Source organism: Malania oleifera, chromosome 12 (genome assembly GCF_029873635.1).
Source record: "Malania oleifera isolate guangnan ecotype guangnan chromosome 12, ASM2987363v1, whole genome shotgun sequence".
Lineage (NCBI taxonomy): Eukaryota > Viridiplantae > Streptophyta > Magnoliopsida > Santalales > Ximeniaceae > Malania > Malania oleifera.
The window spans coordinates 60,704,329-60,720,805 of record NC_080428.1 but is presented as its reverse complement, the minus strand read 5'-3'; positions in this window follow the sequence as shown (position 1 = coordinate 60,720,805).

The following is a 16,477-nucleotide window of genomic DNA, read 5'->3' as shown; positions in this document are numbered from 1 at the left end:
TTTTAGAGTCCGTGATTAGTAATATATGAAACTTTTAATTGATAGTGATTAAATTTGAGAGTTCAACGCCATGTTCATTTATTAATGTGGAATTGCTTATTTAATTTGTGTGGGATTTTTTATTGAGTAGGTCTGAATTTGAATGGAATTGTTCATTTTTGGTTGGTCTAAGGTTCTAAAGATGCATCCATGTTGATGAAGATTATTAAGTTAACATCCATGCTCATATAATTACATTTGAATTCAAATTTTAGCACTGAATGATTGTCCTAGAATTCAACCAATCTTCAGAAAATTCATCTCTACTACCTTAAAACCCTAATCAAATTAAGATCCCAAATTGAGAAGATGGTTAGATAAATGAGATGTGGGATTTGAGTGCTACGTAAAATAATCTCCCTTTCCTAGAACAAAAGATCAATTAACTTTAGGATTTAGTGCATTTGATTGTTAGTGGATCACAAGAAGTTTTAACCTTTGAAGACTATCCTATTTGTGAAAAACCATTAAAGTAGAACCTATTATGACAGAAGTTACATTTGCAACAAATACAACACAAAAAAATTCTCAACTATTATTGATTTTAAAACTCTAGTACGGTATGCAACCTAATATGGCTACAACTGATACCTATTAGGGTACTCGCCTTTCTCAGCAAGCCCTCGGGCGGAGAGTTTATTTTGCCATAAACATTCATGCATTTTAATTCACATACAAATACTCACACCTTTACAGTTGAAAAATATGTATTTGCTTCCTCAGTATAAACCGGTTCAATAAATAATAACATCATTTACGTAAATTAGCATATATGTGTGTAAAAGACACTCCTTGGGACTGATACACTATTTACTTCCCCCATGGTATGGGTTGTGCATCCCAAAGGCTGGACTTATGTCCTGGGGGATCAACCCAGACACAGTCAAAGTAACCATCTACAAGTGCGTCTGCAGACATCCACAACCCAATTGCAGGTTTGATTGCCATACCACTTCCTGATCCGGAACCCAGGAAAGGTACTTCATCCTTACATAGGCCAATCGGTTAAAACCACCCTACACCTCTCAGTACAATGTGGGCGCACATGGCCAAATAATAATTCCCTAGCAATGGTACCGTACTCACAATATAACTGGTCCTTAGGGTTCTTAAACCATATCGTGTAATTTCGATAAAAAAAACTGTGGTATAAAGTCATTTCATATATAACCTTCCATTTAATAAAACCCAACCCCCGATCGTTAAATAAAACCCAGCCCCCAGTGTCACAACCCGAACCCAAAGATGGGTCCCAGGTATGAATATAGTAGCCTAACCTGTCTCTGTATCAATTAAACATACATGATACAATACTGGATGAGGATCCGACCCCGTAGGGTATACGTAAACCATATACACATACACATACATATCCATGCTCATCAAATACGCAGCGGAGAAATGTTCTTTCTATACATACATCATACCATACCAGAGTTTATACAAAACTAGAGCATACATTCCCACAATATAATACATACTCCGAGTGCCTAAAAAACCCAACGATGACAACCCAGTTACAAAACTCATACTTACACAGGTACTAAACGTAGCTAATAGACACCCCTGCTTCCAGACGCTAGGATGCTAGTTTCGGCTACCTGAAGGACCTGAAAAGTATTTGTATATTTGGGGTAAGACACCTCTTAGTAAGGAAGAAAGCAAGTTATATCAGTGTGTGGCATACGAGTGTTATTTCAGCGTCAAACATAACACAATACATTACAGTAGGATACAATTTCATACATTTCAATACAGTTCCAATATTTTTCATAATCCAGATCCAATACATATGATACCCAAACATACGATCATTTTCATCACACTAAGAACACAATTACCCTGTGATAACCGAAGCCTTACAGCGATAATGTTGCCAAAACAAGCACCCGATAACCTATGACAACTGAAGCCTCACAATGATATCGTTACCACTATGGTGTAGCGCACACCCATTAGTGACCAGCCAGAAAGAACATGCGATATTTCACACCCTAGGATATAGAGTCGGACACTCTCGCCCATGGTAATTAGCCGAGACATGGCGTCAACATATGGTAATTAGCCGCCACTAGCTGATTTAAAAAACCTAAAACAATTTTGGAACTCATGTCCCTATACTAATCAGCGTACGATAATAAGCCGCCACTAGCTGTTTTTACAAAACCTGGAACATTTTACATACGACATTTCATTCCACACTTATTTGGTATATAGCAAATCATATCATTTTTAGTTCAAGAATACAGTTTAATACAAATATGGGTACGGTCATCTGAATACTAGAGTTTTAATACAACATATGGTTTCCCAAACAAGACAGAGATGATATCTGAAACCTCCAAATTTTCCTGCAAACTGTAACCCAAAAATCCCTCATTTTCACCCAATAGATTTTCCCAAATAAGTAACCAAAACGTACATACGATTGTAAACTACAGGTTTACCGATTCCGATTTCAAAAATAAATTGATATAAACAGAAAACCCTTACCTTTTCCCAAATACCAAACTACGAACTCTATAGCTCCAAAACTACGAACCGAAACACCAAAACCTAAATAACCAAGAACAATACTTCCTTACAATTCTTACTACTACACATATTCCGAAACGAATCTGAAATCGGACCCTTACGTCAATTTTGGGTCAAAATCCGAAAATACTCTAAACGACTTTTTGATCCACTATTCTCGAAGAGATTCCTCCCCTGATCCACCCATTCATGTCGGATCGTCGAATCAGGCGATGAATAGCGAAGAATTAAAGAGAGAGAGAGAGAGAGAGAGAGAGAGAGAGAGGTTTCACCAGTTCTAGAGAGAGACATAGAGTGTGTGTGTGTGTGTGTGTTTGAGGTTTCTTAGCAACTAAGCAAAGCAATAGGATATTTATAGCCCCTTTGACCCAGCCAACTTCGTTGACGAGATGGCGCCTTTGTTGACGATTCATCCATACATTTCGTTGACGAACTGACTCCTTTGGCGACGAACCCTATTCCGATATTTTACAACGCATTCGGTATCTCATTGTCGACAAGGCTCGACAACGAAGAGTACGAGGGCCTTCGTCGACGAAGCCTACAAAAATTACCTTTTTACCCTTTTTCATTTATTCAATTTACATACCTCGATTCGGGTTCTTACAACCTCCCTTCCTTACAAAAATTTCATCCTCGAAATTTGAAATCTCTTATTTACCAACTTAACTACATATCCAAACGCATACCCGACTCTAAGAAGAGTCGTACATACACTGTCTCGGAAGCTCACAATATTACCAAACTCTCCCAGAGACTAACCCCATAATACTACTACGATAACAGAGTATTACATACATACATACATACCCATAGTGACCCTACTATCAAAAATAATACTTAGAACAACTGCGGACTCCAACTCACGACGGCAAACATCCGCATAACTCTTCTACCGACTTTGAGCCGATTTAATCCTATCTCTGATCAAACCAACCTTCTCAGAAGCCTGTTGTACGAGTTTGGGACTCAATACCTGCCGTTCACCGACCTTATCCCAATACAAAGGAGACCGACACCTCCGACCATACAATGCCTCGAATGGTGCCATCTCGATACTAGTCTAGAAGCTATTGTTATAGGCAAACTCCACTAATGGTAGAAACTGAATCCAACTACCACTGAAGTCCAATACACAAGCTTGTAATATATCTTTCAAGATCTGTATCGTCCTCTCAAACTATCCATTAGTCTGTGGGTGGAATGTTGTACTGAATGTAAGCTTCGTCCCCAGTGCTTCCTGTAAGCTCTTCCAGAATCGAGAAGTAAACTTTGGGTCTCGATCTGAAACAATGGACACCGGTACCCCGTGCATTCTGACTATCTTCTGCACGTACCAATCTGCTAGCCTACTCAAAAAGTAGATAACCTTCATCGGTACAAAGTGAGCAGATTTGGTTAACCTATCCACGATTACCTAGATGCCATTCTGCCCGTGTAGCACTGGTGGCAATTCGGTAACAAAGTCTATGGAGATGTGCTCCCATTTCCACTTCAGGATACTTAATGGTTGCAATTGCCTTTCCGGCCTTTGATGCTCAGCCTTTACCTGCTGACACGTCAGACATTGCTCCATAAATTGAGCAATCTCCCACTTCATACCACTCCACCAGGATACGCGCAAATCTCGATACATCTTTGAACTACCTAGATGTACAGTATACAAAGAACGATGCGCCTCCTCCAAGATTGTCCTTTTTATCCCCTCGTCATTTGGAACGCACACCCTGGTCCCAAACCTCAGCACACCTCCCTCGAAAATGCTAAAATCTGCAGCCAACCCTTGCTACACTTTCTCCACGGTCTCAACTAACTCCACATCACTAGCCTGCGTGACTTTAATCCTCTCAAATAACGTTGACTGGATTACCAAGCTAGCAATGAAAGTCCGATGATTACCATCCACCAAATCCACGCCAAGACTCTCCAAACCCCGTCTAATATGATGCTGACCTACTACTGCAGGTACTAACGCATGCTCTGACTTCTGACTCAACACATCAGCTACCACTTTAGCCTTCCCCGAGTGATAGCTAATGGTGCAATCGTAGTCCTTGATCAGTTCTAACGACCTCATTTGCCTCCTGTTCAACTCATTCTGAGTGAAAAAGTACCTGAGGCTCTTATGGTCTGTGAAGATCTCACACTGTACACCGTATAAGTAGTGTCTCCAGATCTTCAATGCATATACTACTACCGCCAACTCTAAATCATGCGTGGGGTAATTCTTATCGTACTCCTTCAATTGCTGAGAAGCATAAGCAATTACTTTCCACTGTAGCATCAGCATACATCCCAACCCCTTCAGCGATGCATCACTGTAAATCACGTAAGCACCATCCCCAGATGGGATGGTTAAAACCGAAACAGTGACCAGTCGGTGTTTCAACTCCTAGAAACTCTGCGCACACTCGTCCATCCAGTAAAATCTCACACCCTTCCTCGTTAACCATGTCAAAGGGCCAGATAACTTAGAGAATCCCTCCATGAACCGCCGGTAATACCCAGATAGTCCTAAGAAACTCCGAGCATCCTGCACACTCTTTGGTGTCACCCAATCAACCACTACTTCTATCTTACCAGGATCAACTAAGTACCCCCCCCCTTCGATACTACATGGCCTAGAAATGCGACCTAATTCAGCCAGAACTCGCATTTCTTTAGCTTAGCATGCAACCTCTTCTCTCGCAGTACCTGACGTACCAGCCTCAAATGATTTTCATGTTCTTCAGAACTCTTAGAGTATACCAGAATATCGTCAATGAATACTACTACAAACTGATCCAAGTATTCATGGAAAACCCTGTTTATTAGGTCCATAAATACTATCGGGGCGTTAGTTAACCCAAACGGCATGACTGGTGAAATTAGGAATAGCTTCCCAAGAGGGGGGTCAATTGGCTTTTAAAATTTCTTTTAATTCTTTTTTAGAATTCTTAAACCTATTTTATTTTTTTTAACCAATTCATGACTAATTTGTTTAATTTGTTAAGCACTCAAGAACTTAGTTTCTTTACTTAATTTTTAACCATACAAACATCCAATCATTCAACCAAACCAATCAACTAAAATTATAAAGTAAACAAACAGCCAATACACAACACTTATGTAATATAACAACTCAAGATGGTTGTTTGTTTATATTTGCCAAATTAGAACCAAGCCCTGTAGTGAATGAGAATTTATGCTTGTTGATGTAAAGCCCTGTATAGATGAATCAAATCACTCTTTCCAAATATTTAGAACTCAAATAAACTCTTGGTAAATTTATCTTTGGGATGTTAACCAAGTAACGTATTCCCGTAAGGTTTCTGCAAGATATGGTGTAACCAACGTACTCCCTTTCGGTTTCCGCAACCCAAATCAAAATTAAACCTTAAGTTTGTTTGATTTCCAAATATTACGTAGTGTATATGATTATCAAATAAACCATCCACGCAATTTAAATATGCTGAAAATAAAGAGTAAGGGAAAGAGAGAATGAGACAGAGATTTTTACGAGGTTCGGCTTATATCCAGCGTACATTCTCGCCCTTGGAAATCCACCAAAGGATTCACTAAACCTGTTCCGTTGACGGGTGGAACAAACCTTTACAACCTCCTTGGTTAAGGCTAGAGCTCGCCTTCTCCAAACGATATTCTCTCATTCGGTCACTCCGTTAGGCTAGAGCCCGCCTCTCTAAACAATATCCCCTTGCTTAACAAACGATCCAAACAATCCTTGGAACGTCAAAGAACTACAAGAAATACAAGATAAGATCTGCGTACAAGTATACTCTCTTAAAGAACAAGTTAGTACAATTTCAGCACTATATACTTGAATGTAAAATATTAATATGAAATACAATGAAGCTCAAGTGAAGAATTCACCAATATCTTTCTTAGATGAGGATTAGCAGTAGAAATTCAGAGAAGGAAGGATTAGCATTTCAGAATATCTCAGCAAAATAGTTTTGCAATGAGTGAACAAGAGAGCTTTGGAAGAACAAGAGTGCTTTCAGCTTTACAAGCAGATTTTTCAATTCTTGGATGAGTTTTGATTTGCAAAACCATGTATTTATAGGCTTTCAAACTTGTTTCCATGTTGAAAAAGTTTCCTTAGAGAGTTTCCCAATTTTTTAGAAAGTTTGGAGCTCAAACGGCTATATTTTAAAATATTAGAATTTAAAAAATTTGCCCGTTGAACAGTGTTCAGATGTCTAACAATAGTGACCTCACTTTAGTTTTTTTGCCATAACTTTTTCTATATAACTCCAAATTAGGTTTTCTTGGTTTCAAAAGAAAGTTAAGAGAAAATATTACAATTTTCATGTTGACCACTTTTTAAAATAATGAGTTTTTCATATAGAAAAATTCACCTCAATGAGGATGTATAAAAACTAACTACATTTGGGAAAACTCTTTTTGGTGCTTTTTATTCCAAAAATGATTCTAACCTTTTTTAAAATAATTTTTGACCTTATAAAAATATTTTTCAGGTATTTTAAAAGGTATCTAGGTTTAAGAAATTAACCTATGAGCTTCAAAATATTTCAAACGATTCAAACGATATTTTAAACATTAAAGCACTTACATATAGACTTCTAAAATATTAACATTCTAAGTTCTTGAGTTTTCATGTTTTGTCCTTGGATTGAGTTCATCTTTTTTTCAAGCTTCCATATTCTTTGAGCTTTCCTACTTTGCCTTTCTTTGGCTCTTTGGACTTTAATATGCCCTGGCTTTCAACAACTCATTCATGTTCTCATATTTTTCAAGGTTTCATATATCATCTTTAAATCCATGCTTTGACTCATTTAAACTTCATTTGATCCTTGTGAGCACTATCACCTTACTTTCTCATATGTGAGCCCTGAAATAACATTACTTACACAAATACATTAAATTTCACTTGTTTGTTAGTATCAAAACAAGATAACAAGATTTTAAGCCTTGTAAGGCCAACAACTGGAAACTCGTAGTGATCATATCTACTTCGAAAAGCTGTCTTTGCAGCATCCTCAATTCTAACTTTCACTTGATGATACCCTAATCATAGATCGATCTTTGAAAAGACATGTGTTCCTTGTAGTTGGTCAAACATATCATCTATACAAGGCAATGGGTATCGGTTCTTCAATGTTACCTTGTTGATCTCGCGGTAATTAATGCACATTCGCATCGACCTGTCCTTCTTTCTCACGATTAATATTGGAGCTCCCCAGGCGAAACACTAGGTCTGATAAAACCCTTGTGTAGTATTTCCTAAAATTACTCCTTCAACTCTCTAAGTTCAGCTGGAGCAATCTGGTATGGAGTTTTAGAGATTGCTGTCTTACCTGGCAGCAGCTCAATAGCAAACTTCACCTCACGATTGGGAGGTATATCAGGTAAGTCTTCCGGGAATACATCCATAAATTCGTTAATAACTCAGATATTCTTCAAGTTTCAAATCATCCTAAGGTGGTTCCTTTACGCAAGCTAGGTACCCCTGACAACCCTCCAAGAGTAACCTTCTCGCATGTTTAGCTGACAGCATCTATGGCGTCGAATGCATATACGATCGCACAAACTCATACTTCTGCTCCACAAGAGGTCTGAACACAATTACCTTCGTACAAAAATCAATCACCACATAACTAGAGAATAGTCAATCCATCCCCAGTATGATGTCGAATCCATACATGTCGTACACTACTAAGTTCCCTGGTAGCAACCTTCCTTGAATCACCACTAGGTAGTTCCCCAACATCTTACTACAGATCGTTACACTCCCAATCACTGTAGCCACAGACAATCACTCATCCATTACTTGGGTTTCAACCCCATACAACTTCACAAAACTAGCAGATATAAACGAATGGGTTGCTCCCAAACCAAATAAAACAACAGCTCTATTTGAAAGTAATAACATGGTACCTGTCACTACGTTCCCAGCATGTTTCACATTTGCTGGAGTAAGGGAGTACACTCTCGTCGGAGCCATGTTTGCTTGGTAGTTCCCCTGAGGCAGCTGATTACTTCCATGGTTCTGGCTTTGTGTAGGCATATCACTCCTCCGTGCCTAACAGTTCCGTGACATGTGGCTCAGTTTGCCACAGTTGTAGTAGTTACCCCAGAACGGCAAGCATTCACCATCGTGCCATTTATGACACTTGGTGCATGATGCAGAGGATGGATCCCCCTGAGAACTCTACCAATCGGTATTCTGCCGATAATCCAAACTATAGTTCTTTTTCTTCTTCCACTGTCCCTGTCGAGGATCAGTATGAGAACCAAAAGATAGTGGCCTCTTCCTCTGTTCCTCTACCACCTCATCTCCCTAGAGGTCAGTCTCAACTATGGTGGCTTTATCCACCAGAATAGAAAACTCTCGAATCTGCAGCATCCCCACAAGCCTGTGGATGTCCTTCCTTAGACCCTTCTCAAACCTCCAAACCTTCTCATACTCACTCGAGACCAAGCACGGCACGAAACGAGATAACTCGATATATCTGGCGGCATACCTCTGCACCGCCAAGGTTCCCTACATCAGGCTTGAGAATTCATTGGCCTTTGCGTCACGAGTGGAAGCCGAGAAGTATCTCTCGAAAAATACTTCCTTGAAGCGGCTCCACGTCATACCAGATGGACCAACTTTATGCTTCTCAAGCAGACTCACCGCCATCCACTATCTTTCTGCTTCCCCTGCCAACTGGAAGGTAGAATAGAGAACCTATGGCTAGTTAGTACAATGCAGAACTTCTAATATCTTCTCAGTCTTCTGCACCCAATTCTCTGCTACTATTAGATCGGGTCCTCCCGTAAACATCGGAGGATGCATATGGGTGAACCTCTCTATAGTACAACCCGTAGCCGTAAAAGAGTGCTCACGTATCCTAACACTCCGTTCGATCTCCTGCATAACCTGCCTCATCAAACCCCGAGGCATGGAAGGAGACTCATCACTCGCAGTCCCCTCAAAATCACTATCCAAGCTGTTATCCTTGGGCTCCATTCTAAAAGTAAGATAGGAATCGATTAGAATTCCTACATCGTACACAGTTAACACAATCATTGAAAACTAATCATGTCAACCACTACCCTCACGGGTCCAGGTTTGTCCTACCACACCGACAAAAAACCATCAATGGTTTGCCGTGGTTTTACTGAAATCCTCATTCCAGGAAAAACATAGAACACAGCCAATGAGTCCCCGTCTAGAAAAAAAAACAACCCTCGACCTACTTTACCCATTTCCTACATCCTATACTCTAAAATGTACACAAATCTATATCTAACCAAGTCTACAAGACCTAACAACATGGTTTAGCTTTAATACCAACCTGTCACGCCCCGAACCCGCAAATGGGTCCTAGGTGTGAATATAGTAACCTAACCTGTCTCTATATCAATTAAACATACATGATACAATATTGGATGAGGGTCCGACCCCGTGGGGTATATGTAAACACTATACACATACACATATATATCCATACTCATCAAATATGCAGCGGAGAAATGTTCTTTCTATACATACATCATACCATACCAGAGTCTATACAGAACTAAAGTATACGCTCCCACAATATATTACATATTTCGGGTGTCTACAAAACCCAACGATGACAACTCGGTTACAAAACTCATACTTACACAGGTACTAAACATAGTTAACTGATACCCTCACTTACAGAGGCTAGGATGCTAGTTTCGGCTACTCGGAGGACCTGAAAAATATTTGAATATTCGAGGTGAGACACCTCTTAGTAAGGAAGAAAACAAGTTATATCAGTGTGTGACATATGAGTGTTATTTCAGCATAAAACATAACACAATACATTACAGTACGATATAGTTTCATATATTTCAATACAGCTCTAGTATTTTTCACAATCCAGTTCCAGTACATATGATGCCCAAACATACGATCAGTGTCGTCACACTAAGCACACAATTACCTTGCGATAACCGAAGCCTCACTGCGATAACATTGCCAATACGAGCACGCAATAACCTGTGATAACCGAAGTCTCGTAGCAATACCGTTGCCACTACGGTGTAGCACACACCTATCAGTGACCTGCCAAAAAGAATAGGCAATATTTCACACCCTTGGATATAGAGCCGGACACTCTCGCCCACGGTAATTAGCCAAGACATGGCATCAACGTACGGTAATTAGTCGCCACTAGCTGATTCAGCATACAGTAATTAGCCACCACTAGTTGATTTACAAAACTTGAAATAATTTTGGAACTCATGTCTCTATACTCATCAGCGTACAGTAGTTAGCTACCACTAGCTGTTTTTACAAAACCTGGAACATTTTACATACGACATTTCATTCCACACTTATTTGGTATACAGCAAATCATATCGTTTTCAGTTCAAGAATGCAGTTTAATACAAATATGGGTACGGTCATCTCAATACTACAGTTTTAATACAACATATGGTTTCCCCAAAAAAACAGAGATGATACCCGAAACCCCCAAATTTTCTCAAAAACTGTAATACAAAAATCCCACATTTTCACCCAATAGATTTTCTCAAATAAGTAACCAAAACATACATACGATCGTAAACTATAGGTTTATCGATCCCGATTTAAAAAAAAAAACTGATATAAACAGAATCCCCTTATCGTTTCCCGAATACCAAACTACGAACTCTATGGCTCCAAAACTACGAACCGAAACACCAAAACCTAAACAACCAAGAACAATACTTCCTTACAATTCTTACTACTACTCATATTCTGAAACGAAATTGAAATTGGACCTTTACCTCAATTTTGGGTCAAAACTCGAAAATACTCGAAATGACTTTCCGATCCACTATTCTCGAAGAGATTCCTCCTATGATCCATGCAGTAATGTCAGATCTTCGAATTAGGCGATGAACAGCAAAGAATCGAAGAGCGAGAGAGGTTTCACTAGTTCTAGAGAGAGAGAGAGAGTTTGAGGTTTTTTAGCAACTAAGCAAAGCAATATGATATTTATAGCCCCTTTGACCCGGCCAACCACGTCAAAGAGATGGTGCCTTTGTCGATGAATCATCCATACATTTCGTTGATGAACAGGCTCCTTCGGTGACGAACCCTATTCCGATATTTTACAACACATTCGGTATCTCCTCGTCGACGAGGCTCTAAATTTCAGCGACGAAGAGTACGAGGGCCTTTGTCGATGAGAACAATGGCTTCGTTGACAAAGCCTGCAAAATTTACCTTTTTACCCTTTTTTCATTTATTTAATTTACATACCTCGGGTCGGGTTCTTACACCCGGCCGTCAAATAAAACTCGGCTCATAGTCATTAAATAAAACTCGGCCCCTGATTGTCAAATCAAATCCTAGTAATTTGCAAAGGCAATTCTAGTATTTCACAACCATAGCCAAATACGATTATACAATTAACCATACTAATTATTCACCTGCCACACAATTTCAGTATTTGAATATAATCCATTAAACAACCGAGGAGTACCTCGTAGTATACTAGTTTGTAAAGTAAAACGAAAATTTTCACTGTTCAATTATTCAAAATACCGTATCATATATCCTATATTTGTAACGTCCATTTTGAACAGTCGATTTTTGAAATGAACTTTGAAATCATAAGTATACATACATATAAAACAGTTTAATTAGTTCAAATTTAATAAAAACCCGACTTAACTTAATTCCTTTACCTGCTCCTGAAAAAGAAATCGATTTCGTTCGAAAAATGGAAAACCCTAACTTTTCGATCCCATCGTCGAAAACGAACCCGGCAAGCCGAGAGAGAAGGGAAAGATGATCAGAGATCGAGCACAGGCTCCAGGTGAGCCTACGGGAGAGAGAGAGCCATGAAAAAGTGAGAGTAGAGAGAGAGAGAGAGAGTCTAAAAACCCTAAGAGAGAAAGAGAGGAAATTTTGAAGTTATAAAAAAAATATACCTTGCTTAGCCCTTAAGTAAACAAACTCACAGGAAAACCGTCGACGATTTTCCCTGCCCTCACAAAATCATCGACGGTTTGGTAGTTGACCCTCCCCTGTTGATTGAAACCGGTGACAATTTTCCCAAGCTCTATAAAATCATCGACAGTTTGTGTCCAGCCAAACCAATTTCCTTCTTTTTCCTTTCTTTTCCTTTATTTCTCTCTTCCTTATTTATTTTCTTTTATTTTTCGAGTTCGGGTTTCTACACTTACCTAATAAACACCTTGATAGTTAGATAAAACTTTTTATGTTGTTGTAAGTTTCAAATTCAAATCTTGAGAGAAACTTAGAATGAGTAAAGGATGTGAGATGAGTTACCTCTTGTTGTATAGTCAAGGCTCAACTACCTCCAAATTTCAATAAATTAGAAAAATCACGAGCCACAAAACTGTTGTGATAAGAACTTAAAATTATAATTAACAAAATGGTTTTAAATTCAACCTAAATATCAAATTGCATCGTGATGTTATATTTAAGGCTAATTAATTAAAATGAAGTTTTAAATGTCTCGGGTGTTTAAAGCAAAGTGCTTTTAAACCTCTAAAAAACATGCCGATGTCATGTTGAGTGTTTGTTGAAAAGTTAGACAAGTAATTTAGCAAAAACTTTTTTAAAAAAGTAGCCTTAAATAAATGAAAAGCTTGAAAAAAGCTTCTCGTAAATGGATCGCCATTACTTTTCTCTTTTGTGTTTATTATTATATTCATGTCAAATTTTGTTAATGTTAGAATGTTCCTTCCAAATATTTATTACCTTTTTTTTCTTTTATTGTTTTAAACTCATTGGTGTCTAATATATATCTTTGGGAAAAGGAAATGTTGTATTTATGTAGATTTTTATTCGCTCTAATAAATTATAAGTCAAACAATTTTTATTACTTACTTTGAAATAAATCAGAGAAAAAAACACTAATTATATTCTATAATTATTTTTTTGATATCTATTTTTTACGTCATCTAAAACCCCTATATAGATTTCAAACTTTCAATAAGAAAAATTATTATTGCATAATCATACATTGTCGAACAACTTATGATAATTCCTAATAAAATAAAAGCTAAATATTAAAGACAAAAGAAATTAGATTACACAGAAAAAAAAATGTAAGAAATTTATTAATTGTATAAAAATGAACAAAGATATTATTATATAGAAAAATGTTATGCATCTTAATTATAATTAACTATCAACATAGAAAAATATTAAACGTATGGCTAGTTGTTGACAACACATAATTAATTAATGATTACCTATAATATTTTCTTTGGTGCTATATTTTTTTAAAAATAAAATATTTTAATTAAATTATAAAAATAAAAATAAAATGCACAAAATTAGTTGATGTTGCGAAAAATTAAATTGATTTGCATTGCAATTGCTAATGACTTTTAAGTTAAAAAAAATATTTAATTTTAATTTTATATAGAAGTATTAACACAACGTTGGAAATACTAATTAAAATAAAAATGATTGATGGTGAACTAAATGAATATATAGAAAATATATGGAAATAAAATAATCAATCCACTTCCTTCCATTCCATATATTATTATATCGAAAAATTACATGATTGCATAAAATATTACTCAATTGCATTGTATAAAAATATCAATAGCATAAAATATATCACCTTTTAGAACAGTAAAGATACCTTTAATAATGGATAATATGTGCTTGTCCCCGTAGGGTTTGCTAAAAATAAGAATATCTTTCTTGATTTTCATAAATGACACCAATTTCTTGTCACATTTAATTTAAATTTGAGTATAATTCAGGTTTAATTGAATTAATCGACTAAGTTTAGTCAGTTCGGTTAATATATAGGTTCGGTTCAGTTTGGTTCCACATTTAGATAATTTCGGGTATTTGGTTGTCGATTCGGGTATGGAGAATCTTTAATTTGGTTAACTGAATTACTCAAATTACTAATTAATTATAATTAAATATAAATTAGTAATCTTAATATGTGATATATGTTAAATCCTAAATATTTAATCTTAAAATATCCCTTTTATCAATAAACCCTTTTATTAATTAAGTTGGAATTGGTAAACTAAAAACAAAATTTGCAATCATATTTTGTTTTTTATAATTAATTTTAAATTTATTCGGTAAAATTTGGTTAACCGAATTACCCAAAAAGTTGGTTCTGTCAGGTACGATTCAGTTACAACAACTAATTCGGTCGGTTTAGTTAGGGATAATGTTAACCGAAAAAGGGTATATTGATAAAAGGGATATTTTAAAATTAAATATTTACGATTTAACATATATCATATATTAGTATTTAATTATAATTAATTAGTAATTCGGGTAATTTGGAAAAGTTGGTTCGGTCAAGTACAGTTTGATTACAACAACTTATTCGATCGATTCGATTAAGAATTAGTGTTAACCAAAAAAATTCGGTTAATTAACCGAATTTGGCCGAACTGACTGTTTGCACATCTCTACATTTAAATATAACAACACTTATACGATTATAAACTTGCAATATTTCCATGAGTCGGCCATCTCCTATAATATAAATAAAACTTATTGCTTTCTCTTTGAAACATACATCTTTTTTAGGTCCAATACTGAAAATGTACTAGCTTTTTCGCCTCTGCCAAAATTCGAATTTCAAACGTTCAACATAAAAGTTTAAAATTCTAATAAATGATATAATGTTTTTTAAATAAGTTGAAAAAGAGTCTAGATAGCCAAAAATGAATTGATTTTACATTAATTAATTCTAATGTTCTCATTAAAGTTCATCCAAAAATAAAATGCAAAAAATGTTTAAATGATTTTTCCTTGTGTGAAGGTTTTATCCACCTACCATATAAGCATAAAAAAGCTCTCCCGGTCTGATTGGTGATTAGTATTTAATATCAAATGTTATTACAGATGTATATTTGCATAGAGACAATGCTTCTTAATTGGCATGCAAAGCACGCGGGCCTTACCAACCAATGCTCAATTGATTCCTACCTCTTGATCAATCTAAATCCAATGCAAAATCCCGATTCATTTTTAAATTTTTTGGTTATTAATTCATTTTTAATTCGATAATCTCAATAATTGCAGTTAATCAAATCAAATCAAATCAATATTAGCCATGGGTTTTAATTTTTTTTTCAAACATATATATATATATATATATATATATATATATATATATATAAAGAAAATAGTAAAGAGTTCAAGGATATAAGAATGTTTTGGGATAATTATACAGATAATTATAAGGATAACTTTGACATAATTATATAGACGTTTTAGGATAGTGATGGGTAGTTTCAGGTAGGGATGAGCATAATTCGGTTAAAACTGAATTAATCGAGTAAATTCGATCGGCTTGGCTAGGCTAAAAAATTATTTGGTTTGGTTTGATTTTTATTTTCCTTGAACTTTGATTTTCGGTTTGGTTTTTGGGTTTGGTTAACAGAATTAACCAAATCGTTTAAATTGAATAGAGAAGAAGATAAATACATATTATATATTAAAATATTTTATAAATTATATATATGCTAAAATTTTATTTATTTATTATATATTGTATATATTAAAATTATATATATTGTTTTATTTTTATATTATATACATTAAAATATATATATTATATATATTTAAAATATTAAATTGGTTAAAATTGGTTAGATTTAAGTGAAATTCGGTCTGGTCAATTTTGAGTTCAGTTAAATATGAAATTTCGGCCGGTTCAGTTAATGAGATTTTTTAACTGAAAATTTTTGATTAATTCGGTTAATTAACCGAATCAACCGAATGTTCACCCCTAATTTCAGGAGTATTTTGAAATAATTGTAGATAGTTATAGATCTAAATTTGACATTTTTTTTGAAAAAAAGACATCTAAGGGAGAATCCATTTACATTATTATTACTAGTCATGAGAACATACAATATGTGTGTGTGTGTGTGTGTGTTTTTTTTTTTTTTTTTTCTAAAATTTTAT